At 43.3% G+C, this 19,019-nt stretch overlaps 1 protein-coding gene across 1 annotated transcript in view; it reads left to right on the top strand.

Moving 5' to 3' along the window:
* The first annotated feature begins 6,390 nt into the window (after window positions 1-6,390).
* SLC45A1 (solute carrier family 45 member 1) overlaps window positions 6,391-19,019 on the top strand; it is a 74,830-nt gene continuing 62,201 nt past the window's right edge. The window contains exon 1 of the mRNA XM_082329054.1: window positions 6,391-6,492. The gene's annotated coding sequence lies outside the window, so the exon portion shown is untranslated. The remainder of the gene's footprint in view (window positions 6,493-19,019) is intronic.

The following is a 19,019-nucleotide window of genomic DNA, read 5'->3' as shown; positions in this document are numbered from 1 at the left end:
ATTAAATAGCCCTGTAGAAAGGCCTTCTGTCCTAATACTTGCCAACAGGAAAACTTTACCGCACTTGTTGTTTTGTGTCTGACTGCAAAACTAAAGTATAAAATAGGTAAGTTCTCTTACATAATTAAACTGGATCAAAAAAAGAAAAATATGTTCAGTAAAGCTATTGATATATGGCAACTGTGCATCAACCACCTCAGTTCTTGTATATAAACTGCTAGCTATTCAGGCAAAAGTTTTCCAGACAATCTCTTTAACTTTCTAGTAGCCATCTATCCTTAGTTGTATCTTTTTGCTAATGAGTTTATGGTTTCCAGTGTAGCCAACATACAACAGCCTAGTCTGTTTTTAAGCATTACCTTCGCTAGCCTAACAAATGGCCTTTGCTCCAATAAACAGAATTACTGACAACTTAAATCAGAATTCCAAAACTTTTTCTATAAAGCAGTTGCTATTATTAACAAGCTTAAGCGTTAAGATACTTTACATCAGCCTCAAGTCGTCTAGCTATTTCAAACAAATTGGAAATCTAGTGATTTCAAATAATCTCAGTTTAAACTCTTCTGTTGTATTCAGGTTTATTTTGAATGTGTGATCAATGCTTTATCTGACCCATTTACAACAGAAAAAATCGTGTTGGCAATTGCTTTATATTGAGTAAGTAATCATAGTCTAAGGAACAAGTTGACTCACAGGGCTTTGTTTAGGAAATTCAGAATGGATTGGGGGGGGGGAACAGTGTAAAAGTAGTCAGCATTCTGAAGTCAGGAGAAATTAAGTCCAAGAATATAAGCAAAGATGTTCTCTGGGTCTGTGCCTCACCTGCACAAATATCCTAAATTCAGCAAATACAATCTGGTGTTATATGGCTGTTAAAAAAACAAACAAACAAACCCAAAACCAAAATAAAATAAAAAAAAAAACAAACCCCAAAACCAAAAAAAAAAAAACCCAACCAAAAACCAATCCACCAAAACAGTTTAATTTGTATCTCTCTTGAGAATCAAGAATATGACCAGCTCCTTAACAGAACTTCCTTCCTCCTGCCTTCCTCCCCCCCAGAAGAAAAAATTCCACCTAAAGAAAAGTCAACCAACAATTGAGGGCCAGCTACATCAGTGCAGTATACATGTCAAGAAAACCCCTTCACAGTATAGTACTGCAAGAAAATGGGGTACAGAAACAAGTAATAGCTTATGCTTATGGTAAATCTGTTCAAAAATAGATACTCTATGAAGGTGTGTAATCTTCCTTTTCCTTTAAGAGGAAAGATCCATTATACTTATTTGCAACATGAGGGATGGGCAGATTCCTAAGCAGGACTGTAAACCAGGTGCCCCAGGATTAATTTGCAATCTAACACCACTATTTGCCTTTTATAAACAATTGTTCGAGAAAAAACAACTCTGCTAGGCTTTTCCAAATTTGAACTGGGTCCAGTATTGATGATCCAAACAAACAGGATATGCAAAATAGCTTCTGACTGTATGTATGTTTATAATGTGCAACACTTAATCACATTCTCTTTAAGAGTGTGATGGTTTTCTTGATTATTACTACCAGGGATCACCTTTGTGTCAACAGAAGTGGGATTTTTTTATTCACTACCAGATACCCAGTGCATTTCAGCCAGGCATTTAAGAACTCCTCTAGACAGGAGGCCATTAGCTTTAATAGAAGTGAACAAGAGCCAAACCAGTGTTCTGTGTACTGCAGCAGAGCATTAGAGTCTTAGCCCTGCTTACTTCAGCCCTCCCAATTTTAGTAAAGACTATGTTCTTCCTTTTCAGACAATCTCCTTAAAAGCCAGCTTAACTCTGGAAATTTTTGCATTACACAGTCAAGTTAGACCCTTCTCAGTAATGGGAACTGCAGATTTTCATAATAAAATTAAATATAAACATACAGCCCCAGGAAGCAATAACATAGTTCTGATTAGCAAATGAGTTCAAAATCTCTAGTAGTCCTGTAACAGCAATTCTTCCTTCCAGTTCTGTAAGTGCAAGCAGAACCATTGTCTATGGGGGAGCAGAAGACTAGAGAAATCTATTTGTCAAAAAGACTTAAGCAGAACAGTACCAGTACAGCACCAATTCTAAAATTACTTCCTATCATGTTAACACAATTTGCGAGTAAGATCCATCACATAAGCTCACACCGCATTGAGCAGTGATTTTTTTGTGCCTCATAGATCCTATTCTATTAGCAATGAATCTGCAAAAGAAATGAAGGAGAATTAGTGAACCTAAGGCCTAATGCCTATGAAGGGGTTTGAGCTTCCATTTCAGTATTTTTTTGAAGTCAAATGCAAGTCACAAGTTGAAAAATCACTGATACAGAACACTGATTAGTCAGCAAATAATAGTACTCCACCTCAGCGCGTATACAAGATCTGACAAGACCACGAGCGAGACATTGATTATGATACAAAAAATGAGACAGGAAGGGGGGGGTGGTGGCGGCGGCATTGCTGTAGTTTGAGAGCACATGTAATGTGCTTGCTATGATAACATACAACCCTTGCAGGGCTTGTTAAGAAGCCCAACCTCCATCAGATCCCACGCCAAAACCACTACTAGTAATTACTGTGTCAGCTTTCTGAATGCTGCCTAAATCTCAGCTCTCAAGACTGATAGTTGCACAATCGCCTCTCTGAAATCCCTCTGGAATGCTAAGCTCAACTTCTGAAATGGACTTAAATATTTACATACTCTACGAAAAGGTAATTTTCACTTGTTTCAATCAACTCTTTATTTTTTAAAAATAAAGCACAGACAAACTTTGTAGCCATAAAACTTGCTTGCTTCTAACAGTAACCCCTTTGTGAATTCACAGAAGGTGACTTGCCTTGACATTTCAGCAGGGAGTTGTGAATGGACTGAGTTATGAAACTGTCCTCCACGCCTTAAGCTAGGAGTATCAAGAGAGGAAAGGCATGTGCGCTTTCACTGTATCACCTAGTTACTTTTTCAGTGGAGTCTGGAGAGTTGGTGCTTATATTTTAAAACATGCGTAAGCTTGTTTGAAGAACCAGTATCTTAAGAGGGAGCCATGAGGACATGTAACTGAGGAGTACAAATTCTGTATTTTATGCAGTGTGCTCTTAATAAAGCTGAGCAGTACGTATTTCATGAGGCTACTATTTTCTAGTAATTTGTTTTTAAAAAAAAGAAATTTCAAAAGTCAGTCATGAAGATATAAACACCAACAGTTTCCACTGTAACTGTTGGCCCAATCCTGCCTCCTTAAAGACTTAAGGATCTAAACTTAACCATAAATAAAATCAAACTACATTTGCTAAAGAAAATTGATACTGTGCAGTAAATGAAGCATTCTGGATCTCATGCTTGTTTGCCGCTCATTTGCACAGAATGGGTTTCTGGTTACTCTGCTTGTCTGGCCTAGTTATGCATAAATTATGGCACCTGGAGAGATCGAAGCACTTTGAGCTTTTGAAGATGTTACAGTTTCAGTGTTATTCAAAAGAAACTGAGTTAGTTCAAACTAAAACTATAGCTAGTAATTACTACAGGGCAGATACAAGCCAAGGCAATTCAGAGGTTTGTCAGTGCATTAGGAAGCTATCAATACCGTCCACTGTAAGGCAAGGTAACTGTGCAAAGGAGATACTTTTTAGTCATTCATGCCTGCTCACATTAACAAATACGAATTATTCTGAATATCAGAGATGAGATTTTTTTTTTTTTTAACAAGGCTAAATGTACCTTCAGACTTGAATTGATGAGTGATGAATAATAGGATGGATATGGGTAAGCTGAAAACGGTCAAATGTATCCATCAACAGTAGGGTATCTACACAGTGAGGAATGCGTATGAGGAATGCGTATGGCAATATATAGGAAAATTTTTGTGAGATGAAGTTGAGTTATCTAAAACATCCCAAATATACAGTTTTCATACTGATATGTATCACTAAATACTTGTGTTATAGCAACAGTAATCCTCTATTTAGAAACTAAGAAGCACTTGCCTATTTTTTTAGCTCAACACCTATCAGTGATCACACACAGAATCGTGTTACTCTGTTATCTGCTCTCCCAGCCCCAATGCAATCAAATATTTGGGACGAGTTAGGTTCATAATAAAGAAAACCTTTCTGGTATGCACAGTAGACCAAAGCATGCTCTAGAATGTTTTACTTAATGGGTATGGAATACAGCAATTTGCTGTACAGATTTTTGAATGCCTGTACAAATTTTGGACAGATTTCATAAAGGCAGCACTCTTGACAAGCAGCTTATATACTTCTTGTAAGAAATGGTGGGGGTGGGGAGTAAGACCTACTTACCACTTTTGGGAGGGGAAGAAATGTGGCTACCTTGAATCCACAACCTATTTTTGCTCACCTTGCCACCACATATCTTTAACAAATCTCAGAAGCAATTCACAGGAGGAGGGGCACATTTTTGCACTACAAGTCATCTGCTCCAGCTAGCTGTTCCTTATTTGACAATGTGATGTAATTTCCTTTTTTCCCTTTGACTTTCTATTTAATATAAGTACCCAAGACAGAGCTGCCCCTTTTAATATTTAAGTATTTCAGACTTCTAATTGGACTTTAAAAAGCCTAAAAGCTGTCAGTATACTTCCAGGACTCCATATACTTAAAAAAAAAAAAAAAAAAAATCCCGGTTCTCTAGTGGTCATATCATCCCTTAAGTGCTTTTGTCTTTGCAACTAGATGAATGCTCAGTAGCCAACACCTAGCAGAAGCAGCCTCATGAGAAGGTTAGTTTAAATCTATTCATTTAATAAATAATTAGATCTTATTTACTATCCATCAAACCTCCACAGTGCAGTTCAGTATTCTTCCGAGTCACAAGCCAAATCATGCTCAGATACAGGCCTCAGAAGATTTTTCCATTTAGAGGAATTACATTCTTTACAGTGATTATATAAATGGGGCATATTCTTAGCTTTGAGAGATTTTTCTACACATTCTGCCAACCACAAATGGATCATTCTGTGGTAGAAAATTTAAGAGTATGATCCCTTAGTGAAGATGGATAAAAATACTGCTCAAATCATAGGAGGTTCCAAATAAAATTAATTCTACAGGTATACCCCAGATGATGACAGGCATAAATTTAAAGAGACAAATCAACTGAACAGCAGACAAGCAATGTATTTAGATTATAATAGTCAGCTATTTTGGAATATATTCAAAGAACTGCAGTTCATCAAGGAATTTAAGTTCAGTTAAAATTTGGGCTACCATGTCATGGTCCTACACAGCAACTGGGAGGAACCTGTAAACTGCCAGTAGAAAACTAATAATTAAACAGCAAGACAATTGCCTTGCCTCTGCTTGTCAGATTTCAGATGCATGCTTAAGGTATGGTACTTCACCCTCCTGAAAATTTTAATGTGAATATAACCAGCTTACATTCAGGAAATAAAAATTCCTGTATAGCTGACTCAGAGTCATAACCATAGTGTTAGACATGCTGTGATAAGTTTTAATTCTGTTTTCCACTACAGAGAAATGGAACTGTTTTCCTCTGAAATAATTCCTGTATTGCAGAGGATGGCAGACAAAGGGCTTCACCAAGAACATACGCCCCCTCAAAAGATAGGTTTCTATTAAAAAAAAAAAAAAAATTGTCCCATATAGATAAATTGCTACGGAAAGAAAACTAGGTTTGTGCATAAAGTAACATGGGTGAATCGAGCAGTTTGCTTTCCTCTTTTGAAGTTTTACTAGCTTTTATAAATGTAATTCACAAATGTGTCTGTGATGCAGAGGCATCGTTCACCTGTCATTCTAGTGTGACAAAGATTCAAGTACCTCTAAACTGACCCCCAGAGCCTTTCCCATCCAGTTTATCAATATACAATTAAGTACTGTTATCTTTAGATCAAGCATAACAAGTTTTTTTGCTTATTGCTTCGGCAATACTGCACAGGGTCCGTGGTCTGTGTGCTGGTGACACAAGACCACTGACGTCTCAGAGCCGCTCTGGACTGCTCGCTTTGCGTAACCGCCATGGTGCATGCCCACAGCAGGCACACATATGTGCTCCAGAAAGGCACTGTAAATACTGGAAGGGTACGGTGGTGTCTCCAGATTTAAACACCACAGACTGGCTATTTTCGAAAATCGAGGATAAGTGTGTACTAGGATATTAAGTCACGGAGAAATGTTTATTCTAAATTAAGCCATTCTAAATTAGAGTGCGAAGCACAGAGCCTGAGCCCCCAATGCGGTCTCTGTTTACTCAACAGGAGCGAGAGGAGCAGCTCGGAAGCGAGTGAGAGGAAAGAGCGATACTGTTTCGGGTCAGAAGAAAATGCACGGCGTGCCACGCTGATTTCCAGGAATGCGGCCACGGGCACCCCTGACCCCGGGCGGGTCCCACCCCGAGGGACTCCTGCCGCCTGAGCACTTCCGACCCCCGCGGAGGCGCGCTCCCCGCCGCGGCGGGCAGAGCGAGTACCGCGCCCGAGACGCCTCCCCGCCAGACCCCGCAGGTAAGCTGCGCGGCTGGGCCCCCAGTGCCCCCTCGGCCAGCACAAGGGCACAAAACGCGCTCCCGCGCCTCCCGGGCCGCGGCCCGCCGCCTTCCCCCCGCTGGCGTGGGCCGCGCCGGGACCGCGGCTCTGTGCCAGGGGCCCGGCCAGCCCTGGCGCCGCGGCCCGGCCGACCCGCAGGTGCTGCCGGCGGCCCGCCCGCTCCGCTGGATCCGGTCCCCGTTCCTCTCCCCGGCGGCGGGGTACGGGGCGGTCCCGGGCCGCGGCCGAGCCCTGCCGGGCGGCTCAGGTGCGCGGCGGGCGGGAGCGGCCTCGGAAGGCCGCGGCAGCGGGGGGCGCCCCGCCGCCATGGCAACGAGCGGCGCCAGCGCGGGGCGGCGGGAGGTGCCGCCGCGGGGGCCGTCACTCACCCCGAAAGCGTCGCGCTGCTCCGCATGTCCCCGCCGGCGCGACACGCATGCGCCGAGCCGCGACAGCGTCCGATCACTGCCGCGCCGCGCGCGGACGGCCATTCTTATACCGGGGGGCGGAGCCGTCAGGGAGCCCTGCCTCGCCTGGCCGCACCCCTCCGCACGTTGCGGTCTCGTCGTGAAAAGCCTTAAAGGGGCGACGACCGCGCGTGGGCCGCTAAAGGCGCTGTGGCGGCTTCCGGGCGGGAGGGTGCCGACCTCGCCGGTCACGGGCGGGGAGTGGGGGCTGTAGCGGGCCCCGGCGGGGGCCTGGGCGCCGGCAGCGCTGTCCGCTCCTCAGGGCCCGTCTGCGGGAATGGCCGCCGGTGCGCCCTCCGGGCGGTGCTGTCGGCGCGGCGCCGCCCCCGCCTCGCCCCCCCCGCCCGGGCCTGCGGGGCCGGACGCCTCCGGGCGGACCAGGAGGCGCGTTTCGCCGAGCGGGCTGCGGACGGCGGCGCGGGGCCGGCCGGGGAGCTGCCGCCCGTGGCTTGGCCTGGCGGCGCGAGTGAGGAACCGCTGGGGACCGCGGCCAGCGCAGAGGCGGCGCGATACCGCGGGAGCTCGCGCTCCCGCCAGCCGTGGGGAGCAGCTGGTGCCCAGCAGAGGCTGTGAGGCAGCGCTGGTGAAACCCTGCCGGCGCCGAGCTTTCCCCGCGGCGGCTGGCTTCACCGAGCAGACACCCGGCTCGCCAGCGCTCGGCGTCCTTTCCTGCCCCGGCCATTTGTTTGGCTTTCTCTGGCCGGTGCACTAATCCTTCAGGGGAACTGACCGCCGCACCCCGCTGTGCTGTCCTTCCGTGTGTCACCGGGTCCACGTTTCCCGAGGGATGGTGACGGTTACTCGTTCCGCCGCCCCCCGGCCTGTTCGAGTCCCGTTCCCGATACTGTCAGGGCCGGTCGCCCTGCTCGGCTGCCGCGCAGGGCCCGCCCGCAGTTCTCCCGCTCTGAAGACGTGCGCCGTTCCCCGGGGGCGCTTGTCCCGCCGCACGCCGCCACCGGGGAGCGCTGGCTCCCCCGCCCCGAACGGGCCGCCTCCAGCGGGCGGCACCGGGGGCGCTGGGATTCCGCGCTCCCCGTGCATTTCGGCCGGTGAGGAACGTGGCGGCTTTGGCTCCGCACTCTTCTCCCGGCTGATGGCTGCCGCAGCTTTTTCTGTGGCAACAGCGGCTTCGCCCGAGCGGCGAGGTGGAGCTAGTCCTTGCCCCGCGCGTTTGGTGGCCGAATGTTTTGCAGTCGCCGGGAACATTTGTCCTTCAATATCGGCAGAAGAAAAAACCCGCTAATGCTTTCACTGTTGTAAGAATTGCTACTGTGAACATACACTTTCCTGAACTTTGTGTTGAAATAAATTCATATTCATGCGTAATGATTTACTGGGCATCTTGAGTAATCATATGTGGGTTATCACAGATCTGACGGTGTGTTTTGTGTCTAGACTTAGTATTTGTGATGGTAAAATACAGTGGTTAGAGCAGTAGGATTCTCAGTGAAAGCTGCTGTGTAAAGACTGTTTTGTAAGCATTTGCAGGTAATATTGTTTATTACAGCGTAAAAAACGTAAACCTGTTTTTTCAATCAGTTCTGTTGTACAGTGCAATCATTTCTTTGTTGGACAAGTGTTAATGTAGGATTCTCAAACTTCCAGCACTAGGAGTTGCTAAGAAAAGGATTAGCAAAATGTGTCTGCTATACTCTTTGAGCTGGAATAGTTATTAATGTTGCTAAGAAGGAAGAATGCTTGATTTCATTGCACAACGTGGTGCATATCTGCAGTTGACTTCTCCTGTTTTCTCTTTTGGGTTTGTATTGACCTCTGGTGAAAGTCCCCCCTCTGTCCTTGTTCTTAGGGACAGTAAGCTCTCCTACTGCATATTTGTATCATAAGAACGGCTGCATTGCTGTATAAATGAAGGCAATGTGAGAAGAAAGGGAAGGAATATAAACTAGGAGAGATTTTTGGTGTTTTTTTTTTTCCTTGGGTGTGAGAAATGGTGAAGAGGTCCTCTAAAGTTGGCTGGACATGTTATGCAGATGAGAGAACGTGAAAAGACTATAAGGGCAGTGGAAGCCATCAAAAGAAAGGAGGAGAGCAGACAAGTGAGGTTTTGTGGTTTTGATGTATTAAGGCACACTGTGTTAACAGTGAGACTGTACTATGATGTGTTCTGGAGACATGCTTAGAGGGGGTAGCAACTAGCGATGGTGGCTTGCACTGAACTGTATGTGCTCAAAGACTTCTTCCGAACACTTTGCTGTACTTCTGTTGCTCTGGGCTTGAAGACTGCAACTAATTGTTTCTGCAGATGAACTGCGCGTGTAACGAGTTATCTTAAGTTTAAATTGTCCTGGTTGTATGTGTTGAGGAGAAAGTTGTCGGGTTTGTGTTTGTTTTTTTTTTTAATTCTGGTATGTTGATGTACATACTTGCTGGTGGTGCAAATAGCCCTAAATGTTATTATGAATGGATACCAAGGAAAAACTTTTTTTTAAAATGTGTTTCAGAGTGTTCACATGACTTCAGCAGGACAAACTCCTGCAGTGCCTCTATAGCGGAACATGAGGAATAATAAATGTTTGCCTTTTTAACTTGTTTGTGCCTGAGAATCTTTGGTCCAGGAAAAGGTCGTTCTGGCTTTCCTTGCAGATGCTACCCTATGGCCTCCGTACTTCCATCAGCAGGCCTGGTTTTACTCTGTTAGATAATTTAGGAGTTAGTTCATGTGCTTGTAATGGTATGGAAGTTTTGTCTCTTACTGTTAAATGACTTTACCTATGTCCTTTGTTCACTAAAACCCCAATGCCTTGAATTTCTGATTGTTCTACTGAATAAAAACGTTTACTAATGGTGTCAGTTGTAATAGTTTCTGTGCTGACTTGTCCACAGGGGAAATTGAATTCTGTACCAACTTACATTCTCATTTCTCTCCCTTCTTTGCAATATGAAGTTATTTCAGGACTCTTAAGCCACCTCACAGTTCTGTAGGCATGTGTAAACCACTCTTTGCAATTTGCTAATTGCCCTAAAGACTAACTCCTAAGTAATCTTGGACATCCTCATTGGTTAATACTAGTTAATAACAAGTCTGCTAAAAAAACAGCTCAGGTAGTATTACAAGATGCTTTAAACCTCTTTTGTATCCTGTTTTAGAGATGGATAGCAGACTCATCTGTATTTAATAAATGAAATGTCTGAATTCTGTGAAAAAAGAGTATCATGGACTTTCATTCATGACATTCCCTTTTGTTCAAGGATTGCCTTTGCAGAGGGAATCCCTGTGATACTGGATGTCCTTTGATCAGAGTTGTCCTCTTTCTAGTTTGCTTTGCAGCGTATGCCTTTTCAGTGATCTCTGTTCCCTTGATATTTCCCATTTTCAACACTTAAAATTTTTGGTTGCTCTTTCTGTTTGTTTTGAGAGGAGAAAGGCATAAATGTAAGCAGCAGCTGGTGAAGCGAAAGGCAAAAACTCTTTAGGAAGCTAGAAAATGATGAAAGTAAAACTTCCTACTGAAAGACTAACATGGGAAGGAACAGATATATATTTTTAATATAGAATGTCAGATGCAGCTCTTGTATGGTCATTCTGTAGATTGTCGTGATTTTTTTGGTAAGCCAACTTCTATAAACAATAACTTTGTTTTACAGTGGCTGCTGCTGTATTATTGCTTAATCCTACTTATTTGTGGCAGCTGCTCTTGAGCAGGAAGCTTGGGGTTTTTTTTTCTATGTTTTCTGGTAAGCGTGCCTCCGGTCTGGTTACCTGAAAGGGAATGAGTAGCTTAGACACTCTTCTGCCTTGTTAATGACTAGAAAAGGTAATTGTGGTAAGTCATCAGAGAGGAAAAGCTTTTCTGAAGAGAGGTAAATAAAGTGTAAGTTGGATGCTGTGGTGCTAGTTTTTGCATGACTAGTTATGTGAATGAGGGTGGTGTAGATACACTTCTACAGCACTTTCAGAGGTGCTTCTGTAGAGCCAAGACCATCCGTCGCTTTAGTTATTTCAGATGTAGCCTTTATAAACTCTTTATTAAGGGATTGCTTGGGAAAAGCAAACCTAGCAAAAAGCAGTGCAGAAGGTGGTCTATGAATGAATCTTTCCATCATGAGAAGTCCCGAATTCTATCGTTATTCAACAGATTAAAATTCAACACATTGACATTGGCTTGGATACTGATTTCCAAAATGAATGAGTTGTCATGTCCCTCTTATCTCTTTCTTAAAAATCACAGCCTTTACCTCAAGCAGAATCAAGATGTGCACAGTAGAAGTTAAACTGCGTGCAATCATTATGTAGTTTCATTTCATAGGTCTTATTCACATCCTTATCTTCTGTTCTGTGGTAGTCTAACAGAGTGGATCTACATATGAATATTGAGGTTAAGGAGCCTGCGTGGTACTCTCTTAAAGACTCTAGTGGTGCACGTATTATGACAATGTAAACAAAGTACGTAGATAATAAAATTCTTAGTTACCTAAGTTTTGAACATCTATTGCCCTGAAGTGAGGGAAATCAACTTGAGCATCTGTTAATTCGAGGGGAAAAAACAATACATACAGGACGCATAGAAATTTCTGTAGTCTCACTGGACTGACAGCGAGTCAGAGACTGTGACGCAGCGATAGTAAACTCCTGTGCTGGTACATGAGTGGAGAAATCATATTGCCCAAATTACAAGCAGTTAAGCTTTATACTTCTATTCTTACTGTACAGGGGATGTTGTATGGTGTACTGTGGTACTTACTGTGGGATAGAGAAAGATGCGTAGGTGTGCAAGGACGGGGCAGAGACAATGAGTTTGAGTGTAAGGCATATCCATAGATTAGCAGTGCAGACTCTCACATTGCAAGGGTAACAATATACTACTGTGCAGACCTGATCCTGAAATTCAGCCTTGTACAGGGGCCGTTACTCAGGCTTTGTGCGAATGAATTCACCCTATACAAGACTTTAAAGCAATTGGATAACACTAAATTGCCTCTTAAGTCATCTGTAGAAACTGACACAGATAGCAAATCTTTTATGCTTCAGGCATATGGAAGTGGTTTGTGATGCAAACATACTATCTAAAGTGGAAGTACAGCATGGCTTTTGTGAGGTCTCGTCTCTGTACCTTGATTACATCTCTGAATGCTGCAAATGCCAGTTGTTTTACATGGCTTCAAAAACCAGGCACAGAGAGCCTGATGAAAGAAAAATCCATTGAGGCTGTAGAGAAAGTGCCTTGTATCACAGTGCTGGGAACTGGGAGAGGACATTGCCCACTGCCCCAAACATCTCGTTTCCTTTTTTCCCCATGCTAGGGCAATATTGGGTTAGGTAGACCTTGGGATTTGAGGCAGTATGGTTGCTGTTAGGATACATCTGTATTTTGCTCTCCCTTTCATATTTCAATTGGACTCTTCCATCATTTTCTTCCTACGTAACTGGGTACACAATGATTTAATTCTGCTTACAAGATTCAGCTCAGGTCTTTGTCTCTGCAGATGTGTCCTGAAGCCTTCCAGGAAAGGACTGCGCTGTTCTTTGAGTTTGGAGACAGTAAAGGAGGGAACAGCATTAGGAGAGCGCTACAAAACTTTTTCAGTATAAGGATTCATTGTTGCTGTGAATGAGGAACATGTGTGCTTACTTCACTGGTCAGATTTGTGTGAATGCAGTTACACCAGGCAGGTATAGGGCAGAATGAGTGTGTTGCATTTCCAGTTTAGCCAGAAGACCCACGGAAGGGAGGAAACTCATGGGTCAGTAAAGGAGGGCTAAATTAGAGGTTAGCATATTCAAGTGTCTAGACAGCAAATACAGACATACTGCAAAAGTCAGTCTGTCAGGGAGTGGAGAGCCTAGATTAAAAAGCCATTTCAAAGGCATGTTGCCTGGATGGGGTAATCATGTGCTCAGACTTTTTCAGTACATAAGCATAAGATGAGTGAGGGAAGAGATCAAAAAAGGACACAAAGATTGACACAGATTCTGTAGCAGCTTAGACTGGAATGGAACTTCATAAATTAAAAATAGCTGGTTGTTCACACTTGTGTTTCCCAGAAATGGCATGCTTCCCAGAAATGGCCACAGCCACATCTGTTTTATACCATCCATTCTGTAATATTTTAATGCCTTGCAGAAACGTTACATCCATCCTGCTGCTGTAGGGACATTGTTATACAGTCCTCCCAGGCTGAGTTCATTCTTGCTCTCAGGAATGAAAGCTGGTCATCAGGAAGCCAAGCTCTAGTCTGATTAAATACCCAGAGCTCACTTAATTCCTGTTAGATTGGATGCTTTTAGGGCTGTGTTGAGAGATGTTCCACTGCAGGATGCTGGGCGGATCAGCAGAAACAGAGGAGACGACCCAAATCCCAGTCGAACTGCCCTGTTGCATCCCATCTCCTTCCTTAACGGAGCCAGAGGGCTTGCTGTCAGCTGACTAGTTCAGCTGTGTTTTTATGCCCTTTAGGCACAGCATTTCACACAAATGTAGTGTTATGCATAACGAAAGTTTAGGGGAAGTTCCAGGAATCTACCCACATGCAGTGTTAGGGTTTGCAGCACCGGTGAAGTTTCTTTTTGTCCTTCCCAAGAACGTGTCATATTCTGTTACCTTTGTCTATCATGCTGTTTCTTTTTCAGTGTGCTTTTTCTGTTGTGGTCATCTCGCTACATAGATAGATGTCGTCTTTGTAGTGAAGCTAAACGACCTGAAAACGATAGGATGCATTCACACAATATTTTGCAGGTAGAGGTGTCTGCGGTGGCTGTTCTTCAAAACAACTAGAAGCTATGTGAATAGTGGCATAGTGCTCAGTTTGAGCTGTTATACCCTACCTTGTATGTTGGCTTTGATCAACAACCAAAGTGAGCTTGCTTCGTGTGTGTGTTGTGTTGTGTTTCTTATCCCTGCCAGGGGAGGATTTCTGTCTCTTTGCTCCAAGAGGTCTCAACTGGTTTGCCCACTGCAAGGAATGTATTTGATGCAGGGGCCTCTGAACTGGTCCTTGCACAAGGTGAAGTTTATTAATTACTCTGTCAAAGACATGAAGGTAAGGGACGTAAATTAGATCAGGTAGGCAATCTGTGGAAGGAGGCAGTCCCGGGTGATCTGGTGCACTGCAGCATATGCTGCTAAGGCCCTACATCCACTGAGTCGATCTCCAGGTGCACCGTGTTGCATTGCCCAGCATGAGATGCGTGGATTGCTGTGGCCAGACCCTTGTTTGTCAAGACCGAACAGGAACTCTTGAAAAATAACAAAATATTGTCAGTACCTATAGCTGTTACGTATTTTGTATTGGCAAGCCTAGAAGTTGTCAGTCTTTTACAGTCATAATTGGGCAGTAGGCTTCGCTGAGATTGGGAAGAATGGTGGCAGTCAGCCCTTTGCTTCCTTTGTGCCTTTTCCAGTGGCTTGTTCTCTCCTTTTTACCTATTAAAGGTAATGCCATAGTATGTTCTTTTGATAAAATTGTTTATTTATAGAGTATCACCAATAGGTGTGGCTTATGTTCTCTAAAAAATAAATAGTAAGCAAAACTGACAGCCTAGAAGTATAGCATGCCACTAAAAACAACCCAGGGAAGCTTGGGATGCCTTAGGTATCAGGTGGGTATTTGTGAGGCCTCTGAAAGCAGGGGAAGGAGGTTTCACAGATTTTACAAGATCTGAAGGTGGAATAGTGTGTGGCTTCAGTGAGCCAGGGAGGTAAGAGCAAATTGAGCAGGAAGGACAGTGGGGGTAAAGCTCAGCTGGTTCTCATTCTGAACCAGTAATTTCAGTTGGGAAAAAATAAAAAAAAAAAAAAAAAAAAAAAAAGTATTTGGAAACAGTTCTAAGTGGATCATTGTAGAAATTAATAGTTCGGTAACTTGATTCCCAAATAGTATAAAGTTAATTTTATTCATATTTGACATTCTCCCTATATAGGGCATGTGGAAGGGGACACAACAGTCTGCTGAGCATTTATATTTTGAGATGTGTGCTTGTATTTGCACTACTGATCCCTTGCTACAGACATCCCCAACAAAGTGAGACTGTGCTGCTGAACTTGCTTCTGTTTTTTTGGCATGTCAAAATCTGACATGTGTTTTAATGTCTATTTATGAATGACATCTTTAATTCCAGAACCTAACACTTACTTACTTGAGTGCATCTTTGTGCCTACTAACAAAACACTAATTTTCTGAGAAGCTGAGCACTACAGGACCTAATGATTTTGCTGGAAAAAAGATTAATCAACATCTCTGAATTTCAGCTCTTACTTGTGTCTACACGTGGAATTAAATAGCTTATATTTAAAATACTTATTTAGAAGCATTTTTAAATGTTGGTCTCTCTAGTCCCCTGTCTCTAGTTAAGGTTATATATACGTGATCTAAATAACCTTTGTGAGGTTTAGAGAAAAAACTAAGATCATGCCTTTAAGATCAGGTTGCCTCAAAAAACATTTCAAATTGGGCATCTCAAAAATCGAGGCATGAGAATAGCTTTTCAGTCTTAAACGTATATGTCATATCAATGTGTACATATATATGTATGTGTGTGTACAAGACAGGTCTTAACTGCACTTGTGCATAGCAGCATTGGCTGCAAAGCAGATAAGAAGAAGGGGAAAAAGCTGGTGTGATCACAGTAATTTTCAACAAACTTTTTGTACAACATTTCACAACCTCTTTTTATCTCCCAGTTTGTCTCCCCCTTTTTTTTCTTTGTGTTTGATTTACTAACTTCACTCACCAGCCTGATGTATTTGGACAGAAAATAAGATTCCTCTTGCGCTTATGCCCAATGCCCACACAGTTCTTGTTTCGAGGCACTGAGAAATATTGCAGACTGAACTCCTGTGCTTGATTTGTACTTCTGAACCTTGTGGCAGTTGTTAGAATTTCCAGCTGTCATCAATGCAAGTTGGCGGGAAAAGCAAAGCTGGGGGTGTATTGACTGGCAGTTAGTAGAAATCCTGACAGGCAGATACCTTTGCACAGAATTATAAAAATACAATTTAAGGGGATAACTCAATTCTGTGTGTTTCCCTGCTCCCCACCCCCGAAAACTAAAAAAAGACTTTGTCCTCCTTTAATATACCACATTGAAACATATCAAGTGCCTTTTCAAACTCTGAATTGAATTCCCTTCTATGTTCAAATTTAAGAAATTTACAAGGGATAATTTATTTATGCAATTCTTGTTTTTAATTACATTGCAGAAAATTCATGGGAAATATTTCACACTTGATTTGAGGGGTGAATCCAAATGATGGTGGAGGTTTTTTGAGCAGCTAAATAGCTTGAGTTTTTAGCACATCTTTGATTTTAATTAAGTTATATGGTGTTTGTTCTGTCATAAGCATCACCTTCTAATTGTTAATCAAAATGGTGTGAGTACCATAGTCAAATATATAACCTTTAGTCAGTTTGGAGGCATTTGAGTTTTACATTTTTAGTGTAGATTTGTGGTAATGAGATGGATCTGTTGGAAGTACATGTGAAGAGTGAAGTATGATCGAACTGAATTTGCTGTTGAGCTTAAAATATGGGGAGGAAAAAAGTATTCCTGTTGCATGGCTGGAAGTAGCTCTGCGGGGAAAGCAGGGGGGTGAGGTCTGGGTGGTGAGGCTGCACCTGCGTGGCCTGCAGCACGGCCAACCCCAGCATCCACGAGTCCAGAAGTCGCTGTTGTCTTGAGACCTCAATCTCTTCCTTTCTCCGCAGGGCCACTGCTGGTTTGGGAGCTATCATTTCTTTGTGGAACCATCTTCTTTTCCTCCCTGGATCTGCTGAGTGTCTTTACGTACTTGGGCCAGAGCAGCCGGTCCCCAGTGAGTCTGTACAGCCCATTGCAGCTCGTGTGACTGATGTGCCCAGCCTGCAGCAGGTGCAGACTTTGCTGGCCAGGAACTGGGGGGTGAAGGTGGCCTTGGCGTGGAAACTCCTCTCTCGTCCTGTTCCTGGATTGCTCTGTGTTTTTTTCTCCCTTTGTTGCCTGAGCTTCCTCCTTTGCTGTTCCTTCTGCGAACACAGAAGAATCATTTTCTTTGTAATTTAGCAACTGGGAATCCTATCCCAGATAAACTTTAACATTTCCAGGAAGTCATAGGTACTTCTCTTTAAAACATAATGAGTTCGTATTTGTTTTCTCCTTCTCTAATTGGCACTTTCCATTCTAATAAACCAACACCCACAAACTATGCAGCCACATGATCCTTTCAGTTAATACAAATCGTCATTTCCAGTCCAATAGACTCAGTTAATTGTGCAAACCTGCAACACACCCATGAAGTGGCTATCTAGTTTGTTATGCAATGATGAATCATGAAGGAAATGTGGAGTGTAATTAAATACAGTGATGCAAAGATAGTAGTATGAAGCCAAAATCAAAGTATAAGTGATAATCATCTGTATTAAATGTTTGTTTCTGCATGTTGTTTTCAGAAATTACTTAAATGATAAGTTATCTGGCTGCTGCACACATGCCTGGCATATGTTTTGACAAGCTAAAAAATGACCTGCAAACCTGTAAATAAGCTGAACCAAGCCTGCTATCAAAATAGTTTTTTGGGGAAGGAAAGGTATGTGGGTCAATCTCAGACTTGGCACGCAGGCACTTTCTAATTCTGGTGTGCTCTCCCAAGTCTTCTGGTCTTGCTGGAAGCAGTAGTTTCAAAGTAAAGCCTTCATGAAATTTCTGCTGTGAAATGATTTCTAGTAATAGAGGCCTTATCTCCAAGTTACTTTAGTATCCCCTCACTCTAGTAGGGAAAGGTGTTGTCTGTATATTGGTGGAGAACTTTGGGCTTATGCAGAGGACAGGTTTTCTAGTGACAGGTTAATGATTTCTCTTAAATCCTCTTTTTATAACTTTAAAAATAAGCTTTACATACAGAAATGCACACATGCAGAGGGGTGGCCACACAGTATTCCGCAAATATGTTGTTTTGCCCTTTCTCAAGCTGCTCACTGTATATGAGACCATTTGTCTGCTTATTTGCTTGTCTTCCACACACAACAAACACTGGTGATAACCTCTGGCACATTTGTGGTAAACACATTAAGAATTGTTTTCTTTGTCTGTCAGATGGTATTGTATTCCGGTGCAGCAGCTGACAGCAGTTCAGCAGCATTGTCTCCTGAAGTCAGCTGGCTGGCTCCCAAAAGACAGCCTATATTTCAATGGAAAAGAAAGATAATCCAGAAGTATGTGTAATGAAAGTAACATCCATTCAAGATCTTGTGTGTGTGCGTGAATATTGAGACAGTGCACAAACTGAAGTTCTGAATGTGAATCTTCTCTTTGGCTGTGGGTCCAACTAAAGCTGAGAGATTTGTGTATGGGAATAAAAATAACATGAGAAATGCCCTAACGGGTCAGACAAACAGCCCATGTAAGCCAGTAGTCACACTCCTGTGGGAGCCATAGGAAAAGCTACTTTAGGGAAAGCTTGCAAGCCTAGGCAGTTTTGTGGTCCAGTCTTCCTGCACTCCCCCAGAAGCCACAGCTGTTGTAGCTGGGTGACATTGCTGCCTGGTTCTGTATTTTCTGGTTACAGATGAGTTTTCCATGCATTTATCTGGTCCCATTTTGAACCTGCTGAGCATGGCTGCCTCCACAGCCACTGGTGGTAGCAGGCTCTGCGAGTTCCCTGCTCACAGTGTAAAGGAGTGTTTTCTTTTTTCTGCTCTAATCCAATTTGCTGCTAGTTTCCGCAGGAGCCCTCGCTTCTGAAATTACAGGGTCTGGCAAAATAACTACACTTGGTGAGAGCTCCACGTTCAGCTTGTTTACTGCCTTTATGGGTTAACCTGGATCGTAATCCTTCCAGTCTCCCGCACCCTTCTCCCCTCCAGGTAGAAATCCCATCCCTGTTTGTCTCTCCTCACAAACCGTTGTTCCTTTCATCATTGTAGTTACCTTTCTCTCTGCATCACCCTCGGTGCAGAGGCCAGAGCCACACATGGGACAGATGCTCTGTCTGATTGGCTGTATCCTTCTACTTTTTGTTGTCTGTTTTTGGCAGCTTCCCCAGTTTGAGCCGCTGATTGTGGAGGGTTGTCGTGCATGACTTGGCGGTCACTTTTCTGAGTTGTAAC

This window comes from Platalea leucorodia (genome assembly GCF_965183815.1).
Source record: "Platalea leucorodia genome assembly, chromosome: 17".
Lineage (NCBI taxonomy): Eukaryota > Metazoa > Chordata > Aves > Pelecaniformes > Threskiornithidae > Platalea > Platalea leucorodia.
This window is presented reverse-complemented; position numbering and strand designations above follow the sequence as displayed.